The sequence below is a fragment of the Salmo salar genome, chromosome ssa01 (genome assembly GCF_905237065.1).
Source record: "Salmo salar chromosome ssa01, Ssal_v3.1, whole genome shotgun sequence".
Classification (NCBI taxonomy): domain Eukaryota; kingdom Metazoa; phylum Chordata; class Actinopteri; order Salmoniformes; family Salmonidae; genus Salmo; species Salmo salar.
The window spans coordinates 40,518,807-40,531,921 of NC_059442.1; the positions used below are offsets into that span (position 1 = coordinate 40,518,807).

At 39.4% G+C, this 13,115-nt stretch overlaps 1 protein-coding gene across 2 annotated transcripts in view; it reads right to left on the reverse strand.

Annotated features, from left to right (window-relative positions):
* si:dkey-87k14.1 (leucine-rich repeat transmembrane protein FLRT2) overlaps positions 1-11,266 on the reverse strand; it is a 57,769-nt gene extending 46,503 nt beyond the window's left edge. For both annotated transcript variants that reach the window (XM_014195022.2, XM_014195001.2), the window contains exon 1: positions 11,061-11,266. The gene's annotated coding sequence lies outside the window, so the exon portion shown is untranslated. The remainder of the gene's footprint in view (positions 1-11,060) is intronic.
* Between the last annotated feature and the right edge of the window lie 1,849 nt (positions 11,267-13,115).

The following is a 13,115-nucleotide window of genomic DNA, read 5'->3' on the forward strand; positions in this document are numbered from 1 at the left end:
GGGACGGGGCTAGTGTACTACGGCTGTTCAAGATCAAAAACGTGTCTAGTCAGAAGAAAAGAAATGAAACAAATCTGGATTAACAAAGCTGAAAACAAATGTTTTACTAGAGAGGGGTCCTAAATAGGTCCAGGAGATGTGCCTATGACCTTTTTTTTTTTTTGGGCTGATGTTGCATGGTCATGGAAAAACTTGACCCACATACAGTATGACCACTCCTGGCAGCACATTTGTTTTCAGGTAGGTTCATTTGTATTTATTTTGTTTTTCATCATCATAAGCCCTATGCCAGGGCAGGGCAGGGTCCTTGCCATGGAGGGAGGCTGTGCCGAGATGTACTCAATGTAATCAGAAAACCCCAGCCAATGCTAGGAACATTTCTGTGATAACCTGTGTTTTCAGTGAGGTTAAATTACTGTACCGTAGCCTACATCGCACCAACAAGAACTACAATCCTCTGCTTTGATCCCTGCCAGCCCAGCCATCACTCAGGCTAGGGCCTGGGAGAATTCACTGGAGGTCTGACCGGACAGCCCCAGGTTCCAGGGCCCAGAGCCAAAACCCTGAAGTATTGCAGCAATCTCAATTAATGAATATTGTTTTAGTGGTGGTATCATTTCATGGCTGATACAGTGTGTACCATGAAAATAGCGAGCAGCGGGGGCTCGTGGTGCAGCCTGTAACCGATCTGGGCGGTTGCCTTGCCAACAAAAACTGACTCACTTCTTGGAATCTTTGAATTTGCAACAATAAATCAGGACAGGGAGTAGCGGCCAGTCAATCTACCCAGGGTCTGAAACTCAAGCCGTCACATTGTGTGTGTGGCTGGTATGTGTGTGTGCTGCATGTACATGTGTGGGTACAGTGTGTGTGTGTGTGTGTGTGTGTGTGTGTGTGTGTGTGTGTGTGTGTGTGTGTGTGTGTGTGTGTGTGTGTGTGTGTACATGTGTGTTGGGTCTAGGGGCTCAGAGTGAGGCGTCTCTCTGGATCATATCTGTGCCACTTAATCATGTCTCTCAGCAGCTGAACAAATGGAGATTGACGTTGTTCCCACTTCTGCTCTCATCCCTGTGAGTGGCTTACACACGGGCATGACCGATCCCAGCACATGCGTGTCACAAGATATACGAGCGGCTGCACATATGAACTACTTCACAAAATGTGTTGAAGAATAGAGTGGAAGTGTGCACTACATCGAACAGAGGATGAGCTAGGAATAGGACAGTTTGGGTCTCCACGTACGTGAGGCTTTTGTGACTTATGTTCTGACAAGCCCTCCCCGGCTAGCACAAACTACTTGGCTAACAAGCAATGCAGTGCAAAAGGGAGTACAAACTAACTCAGAGCAGACTTTCACAATTTCACTGGTCCAGGTAGTTTTAAACTTGCCATAGGCTATAGTCTGGCTTGTATTATACCATATTGAAATCATTACATTATAATACAGTTTGACTTGATATTGACACTGGGATATGGACTTTTAATGATTTGATACTTAACATGACTGAATAGTCATGAGAACAACCAAAAAAAGAGATGTAAGCCAAGTGTGTGATCTCTCCATAGACTTTGGCAAGTCAATTTGGGAACACTTATCTCATCCTGGTCTTATGAGGTAAAACAGACTTTCAAAAAGCTTTTAAAAAGTGAACTTTTCTAATGGGCCAAATGGTATCTTGAGATATTCACGTGTAACTTAGACCTTTGCTTAAATCTTTGATGTCAATTGGAGAAATCAGAGTCTTGAGTTATGCTTCCAAATATCAAATTCGGGTTTTGGCACCAATGTGCATATAATCAAAACAACACAAAGTTTGAAAATGTGCTTTACATGTGTTGTGGCTTTTATTCTTTATTTTCTTACTATTCCATCATTTCCTCCCTGTATTCATAAGCGTCGAAGAGTGGGTGTGGATAAGATTTAACTGTGCCGCAATAACAGCGATATTTTTTAAAAAGGTTCTCACAGTTCTCAATTTGTGTCACAGTTCAATTTGTCTAACTATTTCAAACTTCTAATTTCTGTCCAGACAACAGTATTTACAAGCATAAACAAACAACGCTTTTCCCCAAAACATTCTCTGTGGTATGTCATTTTATGGTACATACAGTTGTGTGTGTGTACTGTATTTGTGTGCGTGCGTGTGTGCATGTGTTCATGTATGCATTCTTGCTTGCTTTCTTGTGTGTACAGTATAAATAAATAAAACGACCAAACAAGTCCATTGAGCCAACATCCACACACATATATTACATCTGGTTTCTCAGATGAGGGCTATAGATGTTCTCTATCAACATAATCATCTCCACATGCCCTGTGGAGTGTGCAATGTTATGTACACGTTTGCTCCCTAACCACCGCCTTCAGCTACAAATCACAATCAAAATGATTACCTCTCAGAGATTAATGTAGCCTACTACATGACCTGTTACAATAATGCTTTTGGGTTGCATGATTGAATGGTTGTAGTAATTTTGAAGACAACAAATAATAGGCTACACAGGTTATTTTGTTCAAACTGGGATTGAAAATGTACCAAAACTTACAGTGCAGCTAAGAGTATAATAATGCTTATTTGAGGTAAGTTTTGGTAATGGTGTAGACAGAGCCAGTGGGTGACAATCAGTGGTTTAAGAGAGCTACCTAAAATAAGCATTTATACTCTTAGCTGCACTGTAACTCTCTTAAACCACTGATTGTCACCCACTGGCTCTGTCTACACCATTGCATCATGCCTAGGGCTAAACCATTTGTGTGCCCTTCTCACAACTGACAGTTAGCTCTCATTGGCTATTCTGAAAAAAATATGAAAATTCTGATTACAGAAGAAAAGGAGAGCGGAGCGAGACATCCCTTCAGAGATTGTGTGTGTTCGTTTCTTAATTTATATTTTTGATTTAATTGTATAATTTTAGATTTTTCTATTTATTTTGTTCCCTTTTCTCCCATTTTTCATGGTAACCAATTGGTAGTTACAGTCTTGTCCCATTGCTGCAGCTCCCGGACTCGGGAGAGGCAAATGTCGAGAGCCGTTCGTCCTCCGAAACACAACCCAGCCAAGCCGCACTGCTTCTTGACAGAATGCCCGCTGAACCCGGAAGCCAGCCGCACCAATGTGTCGGAGGAAACACCTGGCAATTGTGTCAGCATGCATTGCACCCGGCTCACCGCAGGAGTCGCTAGAGCGCGATGGGACAAGAACATCCCTGCTGGCCAAACCCTCCCTCTAACCAGACGACGCTGGACCAATGCCTGGACTCAAACCAGGATCTCTAGTGGCACAGCTAGCACTGCGGTGCAGTGCCTTAGACCACTGCACCACTGTCTGTTTCTATGTGTGCTTGCGAGAGAGCTTTAGCAATTATTTTTTTTTCTCTATTTTCCCCTCCCAGCTCAGCTGAGGTCGATGCTTTGTCTTCCGTCTGGTCTGCCACCAGCGCTAGGCCCCTTTAATGTGAAAGACACAAGGTTAGGGGATCCACTTACTAAACAGCAGCAGCCTCCGCCAGGTAATCAACTAAGCATGGCATTGCAATTTGACCTGGGTCAACCAGGCTCATACCTCCACTTTAAGACAGGAGGAGAAAGCCCTGTGAATGTCCCAAATGGTACCCTATACCCTATTTAGTGCATTACTTTTGACCAGATCCCTAGATCCTCAGACACTCAGTCAATGGGAATTTGCATGAAATGCTTTCTATTTAGTGTGGCCTCTACTGTTCTAATCTTGGTTATCTCTATATCCCTTTGTCTCTTAGTGTTTTTTTTTTGTGTTTTTTTCTTGCCTGGAAGTAAAAATGGAAATGTTGTTTATAGACCATTGCATCATTTTGTTTGTTCCATAACATTCTTTAAATGTATGGTTTATAATCTGTTTCCAAGGATGCCAACAGGCTGAACGTATGTAGGAGTTAGGCTTAACCACTAATGGGGGTTAAAAAATGTGGCCTGCAGGAATGAGGTCTAATCCAAATGGAGCTGATTTGGATTTAAGCTTTTAATAAAGATGCAGAGCATCACACCCACTTGGCAGACGTAAACTTTTCCACTTCTCTTTGTTTCTTGGCAGCATCATGTAAAACAAAAGTAGAATCCAACCCACCGGTTGCCAACCCCTACTCTCCCAAACCTCTTTGAAATGCCCATTAAAGTGAATTTAGTCATTTTCTCCTGTTTTCATTTCCCTCCTCCTCTGCCTCTGGAATGATGCTAATATGTTTTTCTAGCCAAGTGCCCCGACACCACAACAAATTCTTTAGGAGCGAAGCAAGAGTCTAATGTTTACCATCTTGGAACTCGTTTGGAGTTCATGCTTTTGGAAAATCTGAAATACACCAGCGGATCGTTAACAACCTTTTTTAACATAGCCCAGTTATTACAGAGCTAATGCTGCATTGGATGGGTTGATCTTCAGTTTCGGCTAAGTTTGCAAAATTTCTGTAACGTTCCTCAAATTCACAGGTTTTCCAGAAATCCCATTTAGAAGATTCCCAGAATCAGGGTGGAAAAAGCAGGAAATCCAGAATCATCCAACCAGTATTTCTGGAAAACCTGGTAATTTGGGGAAAGTTAGTATTTTTTCAACCCTTGAGGAGAGTAGAGGATTCAAGGCTAATGGTTGTTCAGAACCACTGGCTTGGTCTCAGTGGGAGGTGCTAACAGTATAAATGCATAAATAAATAATTTGGTAATTTGAATAACCGAAGAAAGAAGCTGGAGCCCCCTGCTAAGAAATATATTGTCTGGTCCATTGAGCTAGATATCTCCTCAATGGAATACAGTTCAGCCGATTCAATTCAATTCAACAGTAATCTTGTATATTACAGTTGATATGCTCTATCTAGCCTGATCATAAAATGTAAAGACCTAAATATGAGACCGTTTTTTTTGCTTCATTTGATGATATCTACTCACTATATGCTTCATAGAAAAACCCAGACAACTCTCTAAAGTTAGGTGTGAAATTATTCAGTCTCGTACTGAAAAACTTCTACAGTTTGCTATAGAATACTACAGTACTTACTATAAAAGTCTATAGTAAACTGTAGTATACTGTAGAATACTTTACTACATACTGTAGTATCCCTCAATAATGTGTACACAGCAAATTCTCCAGTGTTAAATCAACATGGACAGTGTTACATTTAACACTGGTCCAGTGTCTATATGGGTCCACACTTTTCTGAATTAAATTAACAGACTGCTTAGTGTAAAGGCTTATTTGCATATTTTCAAGAGTGCCTTGCCTTTCAAGTAAATTGTATAGTTGCCACCAATGACTGTATTTGTTAATGACAGACATGGCTGTTGAATTCACTAAGCATGCTTATAATCTGATATGTTAGAATTAAAATACAATTACTTAACACAATACAACAAGTATTTCAGAAAGTCACATTATGATGGATTGCAAAGTGATTGTCACGTCCTGACCATAGAAAGCTGTTATTTTCTATGGTAGAGTAGGTCAGGGCGTGACAGTTTTTTTTTTCTAGTTTAGTTTTTCTATGTTGTTATGTTCTAGTTTTGTATTTCTATGTTGGTTTTTTGTTTGGGATGATCTCCAATTAGAGGCAGCTGGTCATCGTTGTCTCTAATTGGAGCTCATACTTAAGTAGGTGTTTTTCCTACTTGGGTTTGTGGGAGATTGATTTTGAGTAGTGTATGTTTCACCTCTGCGTCACGGTTTGTTGTTTTTTGTTTTTTGTTCTTTAGTTTATGTGTATGATGTTAGTTTCATAGTTTCACAGTGAAAATAAAATGTGGAACAACCCACATGCTGCACTTTGGTCCGTTCCTTCCTACGACAACCGTGACAGTGATGTGTAATTCATATTGCAATCAAGGCAGAGTGGGGATATCTAGCATTTGGAATTTTTATTAAACCACAACCTGATTTCAGATTGACTGCCGGGTTGGGAAGTATAAGATGTGAAACTACCTAAAGCATCTAAACTGGAGTTTAGAAAAATATATGTTAATTATACTTGATTAACATTAGATTAATTATGCTACTTTGTTTCAAAAACATATATAGAAACAAAAAATGTTTAAAAAATCCTTCCAGGTTATAGAAAGATCACATATTCACACACACACAAACACACTCTCCACTTCTATGTCAAAGATAATAAAACAAAACACTATAGTAAATACTACAGTATAGTACGATCCTCAAGAACAATACATTAATTACCATAGTATTTATACTATAGGTAACTGGAAATACAACAGTAAACACTACAGTAAAATCTACAAAAACACTACAGTGAATGCTACAGTAAAGTCTGCAAAAATACTACAGGGAATACTATAGTATTTATACTATAGTATTTATACCATAGTATACTGTAGAATTTTTTTCATGTGGGCCATCTGTATGTTTTAGAGATCTGCCCTGAGTGGAAGTAAAATTTAACAAACTAAAAACCAGAAGCATGACATGAGGACAAGGCACTTTGTGACCAGCTAACAAGAGACCCCAAAAAATGTATGCCCTGTCATTGTTCACAGTTTGGAGTTAAGAGCCCAAGTCCTTGCTTAGCCTCAATACGTCTCCCCTCATTTGTGAAAGAGAATACCCCTGGAACCATCCATTTACTACAAAGTATTGCTACTACATATTTCAGCTCTGTCCTTGTTCTGGAAGCCCCTTTAACCTGTCTCCAAAGCCAGGGGAACCAGCTTCAAACCAGCCCTGCCCGGGGAGAGGAGATCTAAAGATATACTGTACTATAGTCATTAAGTCTTGTAGTCATTAGGTACCCAATGACTGTACTGTCAATGGGCCATTTCAGCAAGTATTCACTGTTTGTGTGTGTGCACGTGCGCATGCATGTGTATTGTGTTTCTGTATGTGAATGTTTGTGTTTTATCTTTCTACAACTACAGTGGCGTACAGTAGGTGACCTGTCCACAGCAACCCGACCAGCAATGAAACTGTTATGCCGCACTTTGTCACTGTCACATGTCTCACAACACGTAAATCCACTGTGACTTCTGTGGCATAAGCAAAGTGAAAGCCCCAGAATGGGTTGTTGCTTTTGTCAACATACAGAGTTGTAGCCAACATAAATTAATTTTCATCACAATATAAGTGGCTGGGAGCCATAGGATTCATTTAAACTGTTGCTTTTTCTAGTAAATACATTTTCCAAAACTTCTTCAGGCACTAGATATAACAAACCTAAAACTACAAAACAAAAACTGCTGGTAAAAGTTTGTATTCTACTCCATGTCATATTTTTGTAGAACAGTACAAAAGCTCTTTTTGATCTTGAGATGTTTTCAAAGCTCTTCCACTGGTCAATCAGCTTCAGAGAAATACAACAATCATCCTATTGAATCACAATACAGTTGTGAGATGTATTCAAATTCTGGTCTGTCAGAATTGTACTATTTCTCTGAACAGCTCTGTCCAGGATTTAATGATTGAGGTAGTATTTGAATGAATTAATGTCAGTAAATAGAACTGCAGGGCAAACAGCTAAAAAGAGGCTCTGATGGGATAGCAACCATAACTGTGGTTTCACCTTTGATCAAAACACTGTAAAAGACAAGCGGATGGACTGCAAACACACTAGGAAAGCAGAGACATGCAATATGCACACACACAAACACAACCCCCCCCCCCCACACATATGCCCTTGCAAACACATACAGTAGATATACACACCGAACTCTTCTAAGAGCCTATCCGTACAATGCTCAAGAGGCCTAGTAGTGAAGACCCCCATTGAGACTTTCATTTTATTCCCCTTTTGACAAAGGAAACAACTCATGTAAGATTTTGATCTGGTTCTGTCTGTTGTTTTAAATCTACTATTCCAAGCTACACTATGTCATGTCACATCTACTCCCGCTCCCCGTCGCTCAACGTCGCCAGTTTATTCATTATTACGCACACCTGCCACCATCGTTACGCGCACCTGCGCCTCACGACACTCACCTGGACTCCATCACCTCCCTGATTACCTCCCCTATATCTGTCACTCCCTTTGGTTCTTTACCCAGGCGTTATTGACTCTGTGTTTCATGTATGTATGTACGCACGCTACTTGAGTTTCTTGTTTTGTTCACTCTCTGTACTTGCTTCCCGATTCCTAGCATACACGTTACACACTGTAATGGAAAACTGTAAATTATACGGTAATTTTGTATATTATCAACAGTAAAATACTCTGAAATGTTTTAATGCAGCATACTTAACATTAGGATGCATTGTGGGGAATTGTTGTGGGCAGGGAAAGAAATGCTGCGTTTCAAATGGTACTGTAATTCCACCCCACAGAATAAAGTACATTACCGTATTTTTGGAACAACAAAAACCTTTTGACCACTAGTGAGTGCATGTTATTGTTGTTTTCGGATAATTAACATATTTTGAGACATGCCTTATAAGAAGCTATCTTTGTTGCAACAGTGAATTTAACTCCTATGTGGTTATAGTGCCCCAGCATTTTAAAATGTATAGGGGACAGATTGGAGTGGCAGCAAGTCTTAAATCTTAAAGCTGCAATGTGTAACTTTTTGGGCGACATGACCAAATTTACATAGAAATGTTTGTTATAGATCTGTCATTCTCATTGAAAGCAATTAAGAAGCAGTAGATATGTTTTATGTGATCTTTTTCTATGCTTCCTGTTGTCAAGTTTATTTTTTTCTTAATTTTGTATCTTTTTTTAACCCCCATTTCGTTATTCAGGTTTAGTTTTTGTGTCTTTTACTTTCTGTTTTGTACACCAGCTTCAAACCTCTGACAATTAATTATTTTTGGTTATAATTTTTTTTAATGGTTTAGATGGTACAATGATTCTCTACACTATACTTGCTTGTTTTGTCACATAACCTAAAACTAGGCAAACTATTAGACATTTTGCAAGCAGGAAATGGCGGAGCGATTTCTGCATAGTGCATCTTTAAATGGTTGAGGATTTTGCCATGTCCTTTTAGTCTGTTTTGCCCTGTAGTTGCTGTCAGTTTAGAAGCCTTTGTTTAGGCTGCTAGATGTGCAAGTAATATACTGTAAAACACCAAATAATCATTAAAATCCTTAAGTGTCTATTGACGCATGGGCTGCGTCTCAATCCACCACATCCGCCTATGTCTGCCTTTCACATCTGGCGGTGGAAGGTGGCTGAGCTACAGCGGTGTTTGTCAGACCATGAGATATCCCAAAAATTGGTCTTCTCATGGAAACGTTTGGGCTACAAACTAATATGTAGCGTCCGGAACATTTGGGCTTCAAACTAATATGGAAAGATGAGATTCTCACAAACATGATTGTTTTCTCCGTTTTGCTCTCCGACCCCCACAAGTACCATGGGACTCGTCAGAACGTAAGCTGATCCTGATTAAAAAAATTGAAGTATGGAGGTAGTTTTGAGCCAACAAAAAAAGTGCTTAAATATGTGTCCAAAAAACTAAAAGCTATTCCTTATGATTTATTTTTGGACCGTCTGTTTTGCCATTTATTAATATGTTGTTCAATGCGTTTCTATGGGCTATAGTAGTAAAGGCCAAATAATTATAAAAAATGTTGATACCTACAGGGGTCATAAAATTCTAAATCAAATAGCTAAATGATCCATGGTATGACCATCTTAAAATAATTCCATATGTTGGCTTGGTAAAACACCCTCCCAAAGGCTTAGACCTTCAGTATGCTGTAATGTTTATAAACACTTTACCTAGCAACCAACCTGCTCGCACCAATCCCTTACAATTACAGTAAAATACTGTGAAATACAAACTCCTGTCCTCAATGAATTTCATTCATTCATTCATTCCTTCATTCCGATTACAGTAACATTTACTTTTTTACAGTACAATACAGTCAATTATATGGTATTGTATTGTGTGTCATTACACAGTACTTGCTTTGATACTGTATTTATTTATATTACTGTAGATGTACTGTAATATGAAATACAGAATTTTACTTGCCACTGAGCCTGTAAGCTACTGTCAAAATCAAGGTAATCCCTTTCCAGTGAACAAAATTCCCAGAAGTGGAGAAACGGTGAACAGTTATACGGATTTCATGGACTGTGGCCCGTCTGTAGTTATTCTGAATTCATGTTCAGATTTAAAGAACTTACATCAATACATTACATCAGACTAGATGACATCTGTGTATTTTCAATGAATTGCATTTTGTGGTATCGCTGTATTTTACAGTACTGTTTCCAATAGGAGATTGTATGATAGTAACGGTACTTACGTCAAAAAAACTTGAATTTGTAACTACATGTTAAGCTGGTTTCAAATGGTACGGCAGTGCTTGATTAAATAAACTAGTAATTAATGTTGTTATTGTGTAGTTACAATTGTAACAAGTATTTTATTTGTAAATACCTAGAAAATACTGTACTGTAAAATAAAGTAAAATAAAAAATAAAATACCACCATATAGGCTTTACAAATTAAGACAAGTCATTAAAAATATATATTTAAATATATTCTGTGGTCTTATTCTCCAAACACTAGCACGGAATTGAGGAGGAAATTCACTCAACAAAATAAATTAAGTAATAGGATAATTCCGTATTTCCATCTACAGGGCAAATCTGTGAGCCTTACGATATATTAAGACATATTTGAAAAACTACAGTACGTGTTTCACGCTATGTCTTTGGACATAATACTTGAAAGGCCAGCAAGAATTCAAACTATCTATGAAACTACCCTTGCATGTGTATTGCATTATAAATGAACACTTTCAGCTTGAGTTACTCCTCGTAATACATGCTGTGTTACATGTGATCTTCATATAACTTTGAATATAACTTTGAATATGGTTTCTTGTTTCACATTTGATCACAATGTACTGTAACATTGATTATAACTCTGAGGATAGTTTTGTCGTTCATTATGTTTTCACCATTCATACTTTTATAAGGTTTATCGAACCTCTACCAAACATGTCTTAGCAAACATTGAAATAATGATCATAAAGATTTGAATTAATTGTCCACCCGTAAGCGCATGCAGCAACAATTTAACGGTTCCCCATACAGATACTCATTACATCAGGTAATTAGGTAGACTGGCTCTTTACCTTCTCTAGGGCTGCTGTCAGGGACTCTAAATTCATGCAGTCTCGCAGTCCTCCGTGGCGCTCCCCCTTCCTTGTTCTGCACAGTCGACTTGTAAACTTTCAGAGAGAGAGCAGGAGACCGGGGCCACTGCTCAGCAGCTCAAGCAACTTTTCAGTGAGATCAACACCTCAGCATTTCCTTCTCTTCATCCTGTGTAACTTAACCCTCTCACTCCCTCTGTCCCTCTTCCTCAACTCCCCCTCAGCCCTGGACCAGCCCTCCACAGGCAGGCATCACACCTCCAGTTGGGATTTTGACTTCCTCTCCTTTTTATTTAACCCCTAAGCCCAGCTAGCGATGAGCTCACAGGTGCAGTAGGGTCGGGTTTCCAGGCCTCGTGAAGGAAGGAGAACCTGGGGAAGACCAGAGAACACAGGGGAGAAGGAAAAAGTAAGATAGGCCAGGCTGGCTGGGAGTCTCTATATCTCACCTTGCTTTAGAACAGAATCGCAACTTCAACGAAGCTTAAGGTAGGGGAAACGGTACTCTTGTGAACAATGAGGGGTTCCCCAAAAAAAGAGGTACAGAAACTTTTCAAGCTAAGCGGTCGCTTTTATGAGGTCAACGTGAACAGTCTATGTAGCTAGCTAGTTTAGTTAGCTCTGGGATTTCTATGGGTTCATTACAGTGTGATGTGCTTTTACGTCATCTCAGATGACTTACCTATGACCTATTTTTACGTGATGTGTCTCATCTGAATGTTGCAGAACACATGTGCATTGCATCATTAAAGGTAATGACATCATGTCATAACCCCTCCTAGTATTGACGGTAACGGAACCGTTTAGTAGTTCATTGGAGAACACCCCATTGAAGAACACCCCATTCCATGTAGAGTGCAATACTTTTGACTAAAACCAGTGCATAATAGGGAATAGGGTGCCATTTGGGACGCAGTCAGAACATATATAAAACTCACTACTGACTTGTTAGTAGTTGTGGGACAAAGAAAACGTGTTTTCTTCAATCTCTTGTCAACAGGGATACTGTAATTCAAATCAACAGGACTGGACGGCAGTATGCCTAGAAACTTCTCTCTGTGTTTGTGCATGTGAATAATGGAGCCGTGATCCACAGATTAGGTATTAGCCCATATTTATTATTTATCTGGGTGAGAGAAAGTGCTTTGACAAGGTCTAGCTAGCACAGGCTCCCACTGGTCAATGGCTGTCTCAAATTGAACCCGATTTTCTATATAGTGCACTACTATTGACCCATAGGGCTCTGGTCAAAAGTAGTGCACTACATAGGGTGCCTATGTGTCTTCTCCAGAGGAGGCTGGTGGGGGAGCTATAGGAGGACAGGGTCATTGTTATGGTTGGAATGGAATAAATGGAACCTTATCAAACACATCAAACATATGGAAAGCACAAGTTTGACATTGTCCATTAATTCCATTCCAGCCATTACAATGAGAGTCTGTCCTCCTATAGCTCCTCCCACCAGTATTTTCTGGTCCTCTCATTTAAAATCATTAGGGAGTTTTAACTCCTATAGATTTATATCTCAGTTCTCTATCTTTATGCTTTTTGTTGTCACCCAGAAGGAACTTACATTTTTTTTCAAAATATTGTAAGTAGTATGTATCTCGGACGGGGACTAAAATGAACAGAATGCAATGTCAACAAATTTGTCATTATTGATGTGGAATCAACAAAACTCCAAAGCCAGTTAACCAACCAGTCATAAACACCTTACAGTAAAGAACTGGAATACATGTCACAGTTTTCAATCCTGTCGACTACACCACAATGTCCAATCTGTGCAATATCTTTTGGGGGAGATGTCTGCAGGGCCCCTAGACATTCAGGGAGGTTGTAGTGTCACATGCCATTTAAAGAACAGGTCATACCTTTGATTATATCATCTTTGCAGGTAATGCAATACAACAAATATCACTCTGTCACTTTTCTAATACACCTCAGGAATGTGTCTGGCTTGTGGTATGTGTGAGAACATCAGTTACAGTATCACATAAATTATACATGTATATCAATGAAGAAGCATTCAAAGAG